The 10,983-nt window shown below is 42.4% G+C and overlaps 1 protein-coding gene and 1 non-coding gene across 2 annotated transcripts in view; both read left to right on the plus strand.

Moving 5' to 3' along the window:
- Nucleotides 1-10,983, plus strand: part of LOC108414337 — a 679,571-nt gene that overhangs the window by 77,117 nt on the left and 591,471 nt on the right.
- trnam-cau lies at nucleotides 2,312-2,384 on the plus strand. Its single transcript has one exon. It is a non-coding gene; the product is annotated as a tRNA-Met (tRNA).

Consider the following 10,983-nt stretch of genomic DNA (forward strand, 5'->3'; position numbering starts at 1 on the left):
CACAAGTGTCACGACCGGGCAGGGAGGACTCGAGGGCGGATAGGCAGCTGAGGCTTTATTAAAAGGGCCAGATCCAATAGGGTAGTCAAAAACAGCCCAGAGCCGTAACATCAACCCAATGAACCAAACGCAAAACACACCAGAGAGGCAAGACAGTCCAGGGTCGAGGCACAGCAGACCAACACAGGAGGCAAGGCAAAAATCAGAAACGAGGAAACGGGCAAGAACGTCATACACAGCAAAAGGGAACGCCTTATAATGAAGGGATGATCCGCAACACTCAGCAAGGAAAGACTGGAGACACATCAAGTACATACGCTGGAGAAAACAGGTGCAGGTAATCTAAAAGTTAGGTGGCTGAGATGTGCTGAGTGTGATTGGTGACGCTGGAGTCCGGGCATTGTGGGAGTTGGAGTTCATAGGCAGGACGGGGAGCCAGAAATGGCAGAGATCCATTTCAGTCACAGCCGTCCTGTAAATATGTGAAAGTGATTTATTACCCCTACATCTGCATCATCGTGTGGGCTCACTTTAGTTTTTTTAAAGTTGTTTTTTAAACTTACTTTATTTATCTAGTCACAGCAAAGATGGACATATTTAAAAAGTGCCAGTTCCTTAAACAAGTCTACTAATTGGCCAGATCCACTCATGGCCAGTAGGTGGCAGTGATGGCCATGTAGTGCAGTGTCAGCCTTTCACTGGAACTGCACCATAATTGTGTTATGCTTGTTCATAACCCTTGTATGAAGTGTCATAGCAGAGATCTGCACACAGAAGCATCGGTTTCTCCATGCTGTGGAGGTGCGTTTATCAGAGAAAGAGGAAAGGAGGAGTGAAAGGTAGTCTTACCTTTCCTGGATTAGACCTGAATTATTTTATTCTGATGTTTCTCTCTAAAACCTGTGAAAGTGACACATTCTGTGTAACATGAACTCCAGGCTGGAGGGAAAGAGGTGATTCAGAAAGAGGAACAGTTTTTATTACTGTCTCAGTTTGACAGACGGGTTCATTCATTTCATTCAGATTTCATTCAGATATATAAACGGAAGTCAATAAACAGTAATTGTGTGTTAAAATGTGCAGAGGTGTGTTCTCTGCAGGGGATGTGTTTACACTTAGTATTTATTAGTATATATTGGTATTAATAGCATTAGTAACCGTATCTATTTGCACATAGAAAATCAACAGACAAACAGAATTAGAGCAGCGGCGCTCAAACGTTTGCATATGGCTGTATGAGTTTTGTGTGGAGACACTGAGGACTGGAATCTCACCTGCTTACATTTTAAAGTTGAAGATCCTCCTCAATCTTTTCAATAATTAACCTTCAGCTCCTCACTGGCACACTGAACAAGAACAAAGCAGTCCAGAGTTCAGCTCATTAGAGGCCAGACTGAACTCTGAGGGGAATTTTCTAGGCCTATGATGCAGCACTGAAATGGGCAGGAAGTGGGGGCTGAACGGGAAATGCCTGTAACGTGCAGCTCGAGAAGAAAACCGAAAGCCAAATGAAGAAAAGCTGCGCAGATATTCAGCTCTATTCCACGTGTTACAATCTTATCTAGAACCTACAGGCAGACAGAGAACACTGTTCTGCACTGATTTCAGCATCTGCAGCTCATTTTATCAACATCTGGAGAACCTTCAGACACCATGTGTTCCACACAGAACCGGAAGTCATGCTGAGACAGAAGAAGAAAAGGTACGACTGGTAAATTATCCTCAGCGATGATCAGAGGGTCTAAATATTACTAACGTAACAAAACGAAGAGGCTGAGTGGATCGTAGCCATAAAGCTGTGATTTCACGCCTTCAGGTCACATAAACAAACCAAAAGAGAGACAGAAGTTGCAGCGAAGCTTTTCCTGAAAAAAACACGGCTTTGTCAACTAATGTCTGTGTTTTACTCTAAAAATAGCAGCTCTCATAGTGATAATTTGTGTTATGATGAATTGTGTAATATTAAATATTATAATGAGCTTTGGGTCAAAACCCTTTGTGTTAAATCCTATCAAACACCATCATCTGAATCAATTCCATATTAAGAGCAGGTAAAGACCATGTAAAATGAAAGCTGATAGCAGCTGATAACCCATTTAGTGTTAATGAGGTAAAAGTCTACCTTCATGTTTCTTTAAGTAGAAAGCGACTACATTTCATCTGAAGATGAAAAGGAAAGTGAAAGTAAAATGTGAGACATGGTTTATACAGATTTCTGTAATCAGGTCATATAAACTCTTAGAAATGGCCACAAACTTTGTGAACACGAAAATAACTTTGTTTGGTAAGTTTTGCTCAAGTTGGACATGAAGCCTCGTTAGCGCAGTAGGTAGCGCGTCAGTCTCATAATCTGAAGGTCGTGAGTTCGATCCTCACACGGGGCAGTGAAACTTTAGGGGGCAGTCGTGGGCTGGAGGTTAGGGATCTGGCCCTGTGACCGGAAGGTTGCCGGTTCGATCCCCAGCGCCGACAGTCCATGACTGAGGTGTCCTTGAGCAAGACACCTAACCCCCAATTGCTCCCCGGGCGCCATGGATAGGGCTGCCCACTGCTCCGGGCAAGTGTGCTCACTGCCCCCTAGTGTGTGTGTTCACTAGTGTGTATGTGGTGTTTCACTTGCATGGATGGGTTAAATGCAGAGATGGAATTTCCCTGGTTGTGGGATCAAAACAGTATCACTTAATCTTAACTTAATTTAAAGTAACAAAACATCTTTTCAGAACTACACGAATTATTAAGAGAAATAAAAATGAAAAATTCAGACATAATAACCTTAGAAAAACATTTATACAAGTGAATATCACATTCATTACAGAACAAAAGCTATTATAATGGTCATTTATTTACTATATATATATATTTACTAACATCAAACTTACACCTAGTCACACTGGCATTGGTTCAGTTCAGTCACTAATGCTGCTGTTAACTAATTTGGGCCATAAAAAGAGAACTCTGCGTCCTCCCGGTTCTCCATTCCTCACATACAACCAGTTCTGCAATAATATCAAATAACAAATGGTTTTATTTTCTTTAAGAGTTCAAGGCTTTAGGTAGAGATATGGAACATTAGAGGGGGAAAGGAAAAAATAACAAACAAAATGAAGCTAACAAACATAATTTCTGTCCCAACTTTCTAACTAAAGCAAACCAGGAGGACACAAAGACAATAAAAGTAACCCTCTCTCCCCAATAAGAGACATTATATACACGAGCCGCATCAGCAGTGTTTACAGTCAACTTCAATGAAAGTGCCACACCATGGACTGTCTTTATGAAAATCTCAACAACAAACTACAAAGCACCCGTAAAGCTTATACCACACTCAGGCTCTCACATGGACACAGCCCTAGAGCAGAAGCTTCTCTCAAAAGACTGGTCAGGAAACCGGGGATGCAATGGAAACCACATAAGAAGCACTGCACACTTCCTCCTGCAAATCTCTCTTTTAGAGGAAGCTCCCCCTGGTGGGGGCTCGGTGCATCTTCCCTCTGTTTTGAAATCAAGACAGAAGACACACGACACAAAAACCATATGACCCATAGGATCGTGAAACCCCTACACCTAAAAAAAACACTGTTGTTCTGCTTTCTTGATGGAGGTTCTGCTATGACATTTTTGCTACCTTTATTATGCTGGATCTCAAGATTGAAATCTTGAATCATTACAAATCATCTCATTCATTTCTGGTTGCCATTCGATATATAAAATAACTAAAAAGGGTTATGGTCAGTATAGACCCCCACAGGCAAACTGCTAGATGCCAAATACACTTCAAAATCCTGCAAGACCAACAGGAGAGCCGAGGCTTCTTTCTCTGTGGGACTGTATGTAACCTGATGTTTGTTGAACTTCTTGGAAAAATAATGCCCAAGCCTCCAACTTGAAAGGTTAGGAAAACTGAGGAGCTGCTAAGACAAGAGTGCTACACAAAAGAGACCGAGTTAAAAGCATGATCACATTCCTCAGTCCACCTCATCATCCTGTCCTTTTTAAGGAGATTTGTCAAGGGCACAACAATACTAGCAAAGTTTTGACAAAACCCACGAAAATAACCAGCCATTCGTAAAAACCATCTGACATCGGGACTCATGGTAGGCACAGGAAAGTTCATCATCATCTTCTTCAATCCTTCCTCAGGCTCTTAGAGATTTTCTCCATTGGGATTTGGATCACATGTGTTCATCAACTGTTAGAGCTCTGTCAGTGTGTTTAATGTGAAAACAAATTTACACAAAACTTCAATTCTCCTCAACTGAAAAGTGTTTAGAAGGCAAAGTCTGTAAACTGTCCGTGTTTATATGATCTGCTCTGGAATCTCAGTGCTACTAAAGTTCCCCTCCTATTCAAACAGCAGTAGAGCATCGCCAGTGGTCAGCAATGTTCTGGTGCTGAGGCAGTCTCAGTAAAGAAATCCAGCAGTAGAGGGGCTCACCGACAGGTGGAGCACTGACAAATAAAATAGGTGAAAAAGGCGCTAATGAGGTAAAATGAGTGAGAAAGCAACTTTTACAGCGAACCCTGTGTTTCTCTTGAAGATGGACTGAAGGAGCTTCAAATGTAAGATGCCCCAATAGGAGTAGGTACAGCATTTCAAGGCTGAACATGAGCCCCTGTGGGATGAGGACAGGTTGCACTGCTCTCAGTGTTTCCTCCTCACGCACTTTGGGAATATTTTCTATTGTCTTTGTAAACATGTCAGTACTAGAATGGAATGGGATAAGAAGACATTTTGGCAAAGATAAAAGATTTCATTTTCTCAGATAAAACTGCTGAAACTCTATTTCTATCTGATTTAAACAGGATTAAGGAGAGATCAACATCCCCTATGTCGAGTTCTGTGTCCGTGACGACTAACCGATCACTGGCTGAGCCTCCCAACTTACAAGAGGGATCTGTTCCTCAGGAAAGGTAGCTTCACACTTTCTCATCCTCTTCACAAATTCCCTTTTAAAGGCTTAGAAATGGCTCCCAAAGGCACCACTGGTAGACTGAGTTTAGAGCGGGTTTTTCATTTATAATGTTTGTAATTTAGGAACATTTTGTATTTGTCCGGGTAGGCCGTGCCTGGAACACCCCCACCGGGAGGTGTCCAGGGGGCATCCGGATCAGATGCCTGAACCACCTCAGCTGGCTCCTCTCAATGTGGAGGAGTAGCGGCTCTACTCCGAGCTCCTCCCGGATGACCGAGCTCCTCACTCTATCGCATAGCATGTAGCCTGCCACCCTGTAAAGAGGCTCATTTCTTTTTTTTGGTCATTACCCACAGCTCATGACCATAGGTGAGGGTCAGGATGTAGACCGACCGGTAAACAGAGAGCTTCGTCTTATGGCTCAGCTCCTCTTCACCACTACAGTCCGGTACAGTGACCGCATTACTGCTGCCACCTGTCCAAGCCTGCGGCCGATCTCACGATCATTTTTCCCGTCACTTGTGAACAAGACCCCGAGATACTTAACCTCCTCCACCTGGGGCTGGGAAATGTTTTGCATGTTAATTTTAAAGTAGTTGTAATGTGGCAGAATAACTCAGACACTCAGAGTTAATAAATGAGAGTGAAGCTTTATTGTTTGAGTTGGAATGCACCATCTCAGGGCTGAAAGTCATGTGATCCCCCTGTGGGTTCTGGGAAATGGAGTCCCTAGAGACTAGAGATTTGATTGAGAGCTCGATAATCTATACGTTGGTGCAAACCTCTGTCTTTTTTCTTTACAAAAAAGAAACCTGAAGCTGCGGGCAAAGTGAAGGGGTCGAATGAAACCTTGGTCTGGGACCTCTTGGATATATGTGTCCATAGCTCTTTCTTCTTCTCGTGTCAAGGGGAAAACTTGGGATTTGGGCAGAACGGAATTTGCAACTAAATCAGTAGCACAATCATAGGGTCGGTGAGGAGCTGATTTGGTGGCATTGTTTCTCCTAAATGACTCCTGTAAATCAGAGTATTCAGAGGGAATGTCAGTAGACATATCAGCAGTGGAGCTTTCTCCGGAAGTGGATCTAACTGCTACCACAGGGGTGGTAACACAGTCTTGGGAACATTTCTCAGACCATTTTAAAATGGCATGTTCAGGCCAGGAAATTGTGGGGTCATGTTTCTCTAACCATGGCAATCCTAGAATGATCTCAAATTCAGACTGGTCCAGAACCAAAAAGGACATGAGTTCACTGTCAAGAGCGCTGATCTCCATAAGCACAGGTTCAGTCCTTGTGGTGATGGCTCCAGCTCCTACAGGACCTCCACCTAGGGCTGCTATCTTCAAAGTGAGGTGTAGGGTCTTCACAGGAATTTGTAGTTGTTTGACCAGATAAGAATGGATGTAGTTACCTTCAGCACCAGAATCTATAAGGGCTGAAACAACAAGAGAAACCTACTGGCAGCCAATGACAGGTAACAAACTGATTTCAAAACCAACCCCTTTGTGGGAAAACTCCACGTGCTTTCCAGGGGACAGCGCCAGAGTTTAATGTGGATGGATTCTGCAGTCACAAAGGAGATGACCAGCACCTCCATAGTACAGACACAGGTCCTTTGTCTGTCTCACTGCATGGGGTCATCGACGTCTGTCTTCTCAGTGGGTTCCTGGGCTGTCCATGTTCTTGCAGTCGTTCTGCTGCCGTATTTATTCTCATGTTTTCCGCGGTCATTTATAAGCTGGTCTAGACGTATCGACAGAGTAATAAGTTGATCTAAAGCCAAGTCATTGTCCCTACTCTCCAGTCTGGTGAGGATTTCAGAGTTCAGTCCTTGGAGATACATGATCAAGAGATCAGCCTCGTTCCACCCACTGCCAGCTGCCAGGGTGCGAAGTTCTAACCCAGAGTCTACTACAGAGTGATTTCCCTGACAGAGCTTACACCACAGCTCTCCACTAGCTTCGCCATCATATGGGTGATGGAAAACCAGCTGAAATTCCTTAAAATTCTGAGAATATGAAACAGGCTGTATTCCTTGCCAGCTTGCAGTTGCCCATTCTAGTGCTCTGTTGTCCAAATGTGAGACTACAAAAGCGAGTTTTCACTGGGGGACATGTGTGAAAGCAGACAGGATCAGGAAGTTAGTCTAGAGCTGTAAGTGGGAGATTACAGCATTGCTGTCTATCAGTCTCTGAGTTTATAGCTATCACTTAATTTTTAATCCAATAAACCACGTTTAGTGAATACATCTAAAATTACTGGACAGGAATGAGTTAAGAAGCAGTTTTGGCAAAGATAAAATATTTTCTATTGTCTTTGTAAACATGTCAGTACTAGAATGGAATGGGATAAGAAGACATCTTGGCAAAGATAAAAGATTTCATTTTCTCAGATAAAACTGCTGAAACTCTATTTCTATCTGATTTAAACAGGACTAAGGAGAGATCAACATCCCCTATGTCGAGTTCTGTGTCCGTGACGACTAACCGATCACTGGCTGAGCCTCCCAACTTACAAGAGGGATCTGTTCCTCAGGAAAGGTATCTTCACACTTTCTCATCCTCTTCACAAATTCCCTTTTAAAGGCTTAGAAATGCCTCCCAAAGGCACCACTGGTAGACTGAGTTTAGAGCGGCTTTTTCATTTGTAATGTTTCTAATTTAGGAACATTTTGTAAACCAGTGGAAGGATTTTAACATCTTTACTTTATTAGTCTGGTTAAATGATTTATGCCAGATTTGAAAGAAGATCAAGTTCATAAATATTTGAAAAAATTAAGAGAAGAAAAAAAATGAACATCAAAATCACTTTTCAGCATTACAGAATTAGAAATGAAACAAAGAAAAAATTAATACAATGTAACAAAACATGATAACCAATCCATCATTTAAACAAACAAACAAACTGAGACAAATTGTTCTTCTGTTACGATGCTTATGTTGATTGGTGGATCCTAGAAGTTCATGGGTCATGTGATCTCTCAGAGAGTTCTGGGAAATGGAGTTTTTGCAGAACTTAATTTAACATATTGGTCAACATGTTTTAGTTGCAATATTATTATAATTATTATTAGTAGTAGTAGTATTATTAGTATTAGTAGTAGTAGTAGTAGTAGTATTATTATTAGTAGTAGTAATACCACTGTAGTAGCAGCGTTGGTAGGATTACTTACTCTGTTACAGATTATTGATTTCCTTCTTAAATTCTATCTGTAAGATATTTGTAGGAATACTATTATAGCATGGTTGGGAAATGGTCATCATCATCATCATCATCATCGTCAATGACCGCTAGTCCAGATAGGGTCGCGGTAGCAGTTGGTAGAGCAGAGAATCCCAGATGACCCTGTCCCCCGCAACTTCCTCCAGCTCATTCCCGGGGACCCCAAGCCACTCCCAGGCCAACTTGGAGATTTAATCCCTCCAGCGGGTCCAAGGACGACCCCAGGGTCTTGTCCGGGTAGGCCGTGCCTGGAACACCCCCACCGGGAGGTGTCCAGGGAGCATCCGGATCAGATGCCCGAACCACCTCAGCTGGCTCCTCTCAATGCAGAGGAGTAGTGGCTCTACTCCGAGCTTCTCCCGGATGACCGAGCTCCTCACTCTATCGCAGAGCGTGTAGCCTGCCACCCTGTGAAGAGGCTCATTTCCGCTGCTTGTATTCGTGATCTCGTTCTTTTGGTCATTACCCACAGCTCATGACCACAGGTGAGGGTCGGGATGTAGACTGACTGGTAAACAGAGAGCTTCGTCTTATGGCTCAACTCCCTCTCCTCAACTCTCATTTCAAAACCATCCCCTTTGTGGGAAAACTCTACGTGCTTTCCAGGGGACAGCGCCAGAGTTTAATGTGGACAGTTCTGCAGTCACAGAGGAGATGACCAGCACCTCCACAGTACAAACACAGGCCCTTTGTCTGTCTTACGTCATGGGGTCATCAACTTCTGTCTTCTCAGTGGCTTTGCGGGCTTTTCATGTTCTTGCAGTCATTCGGTTGCCTTGTTTATTCTCACGTTTTCCACGGCCGTTTATAAGCTGGTCTAGACGTATCGACAGAGTAATAAGTTGATCTAAAGCCAAGTCGTTGTCCCTACTCTCCAGTTCAGTGAGGATCTCAGAGTCCAGTCCTTGGAGATACATGATTAAGAGATCAGCCTCGTTCCACCCACTGCCAGCTGCTAGGGTGCGAAGTTCTAACCCAGAGTCTACTACAGAGTGATTTCCCTGACAGAGCTTACTCCACAGCTCTCCACTAGCTTCGCCATCATGTGGGTGATGGAAAACCAGCTGAAATTCCTTAAAAACTGAGAATATGAGACAGACTGTATTCCTTGCCAGCTTGCAGTTGCCCATTCTAGTGCTCTGTTGTCCAAATGTGAGACTACAAAAGCGCATTTTCACTGGGGGACATGTGTGAAAGCAGAGAGGATCAGGAAGTTAGTCTAGAGCTGTAAGTGGGAGATTACAGCATTGCTGTCTATCAGTCTCTGAGTTTATAGCTATCACTTAATTTTTAAACCATTAAACCATATTTAGTGAATAAGCCTAAAGGAATGAGTTAAGAAGCAGTTTATTGATGAGAAGAACTTAATTTGTTTTAAACAAAACTTTGAAGGCACATTTCTCACTGATTTTAGAGACACACAGAAGAGATCAGACTCCCCTGTGTCCAGCTGTGTATCGTTGAAGAATAACCAGTCACTACCAGAACCTCCAAACCTCACAGAGGGATCCATCTCTCAAGAAAGGTATTTCTTTTCTGTCCAGATGTTTATCACCTGTTAGAGCTCTAATATATCAGTGTGTTTAACGTGAAAACAGCCGCTTTGTGTCAAATTTACATTAAACTGCAATTCTCCTCAACTAAGACGTGTTTAGAAGACAAAGTCTCTAAACTGTCCGTGTTTATATGATCTGCTCTGGAATCTCACTGCTACTAAAGTTCCCCTCCTATTCAAACAGCAGTAGAGCATCTCCAGTGGTCAGCAATGTTCTGGTGCTGAGGCAGTCTCAGGAAAGAAATCCAGCAGTAGAGGGGTCACCGACACATAAGATAAGATTCCTTATGCACAGTGTGCATCGAAATCGAGAATACTCCAATGGCACTTTATACATACAGAACAATTAAACATGAGGTTAAAATATCTAAACTTAAAGCCAAAATATATAAAACGCAGATTTAAGAAAAACAGCATAAAAAATCTTAAATATAAAGAAAAAGGAGTATAAAACTGTATATTCTAAATAGACAATAAACAATAGACAGGTGAGGTAGCAGTTAGTTATTGCATTCCTTGCACAGCTTATAGAGTCATGATATCGCACAACTTGAGAATTATTGCACAGAAAGAATACAGATTACAGATTATAGATTACAGATTATAGATTATAGATTACAGATTATAGATTACAGATTGTAGATTACAGATTACAGATTATAGATTATAGATTACAGATTATATATTACAGATTACAGATTTCAGATTATAGATTACAGATTATAGATTATAGATTACAGATTTCAGATTATAGATTATAGATTACAGATTATATATTTTAGATTACAGATTATAGATTACAGATTAGATTACAGATTATAGATTATACCTTATAGATCACACACTCGATAACAAGTGAATAATATATAGAACAGAGGTGGAGTGGAACACTGGAACAGTGTACAGCGTTCTATGAATCAGTGCCAGTAAAGGGCAGTAGTGGAGTTGAATCGGTTCTACTGAGCTCAGTGTTCTATAGAAAGTCCCTGTCAGTGGGTCTGGAAGTGTTCAGTTTCTATATGGATCTGGGGTAAAAGCTGTTCGTTAGTCCAGGATGGGATGGACCTAAAGCGTTTTCCAGAGGGCAGCAGGTCGAACAGATGATGTCCTGGGTGAAATGTGTCCTTCAGGATGTTGGCAGTGGGCAGCCGATGATCTTCTGGGCCGTGTTTATGACCCCCTGCAGTGCTCTCCTCTCTGCTACTGAGCAGCTGCTGGACCACGTTGAGATGCAGTATGTCAGCACGCTCTCAATGGTGGAGTGGTACTAGGATACCAGCAGCTTCTCCTG

This window comes from Pygocentrus nattereri, chromosome 16 (genome assembly GCF_015220715.1).
Source record: "Pygocentrus nattereri isolate fPygNat1 chromosome 16, fPygNat1.pri, whole genome shotgun sequence".
NCBI lineage: Eukaryota > Metazoa > Chordata > Actinopteri > Characiformes > Serrasalmidae > Pygocentrus > Pygocentrus nattereri.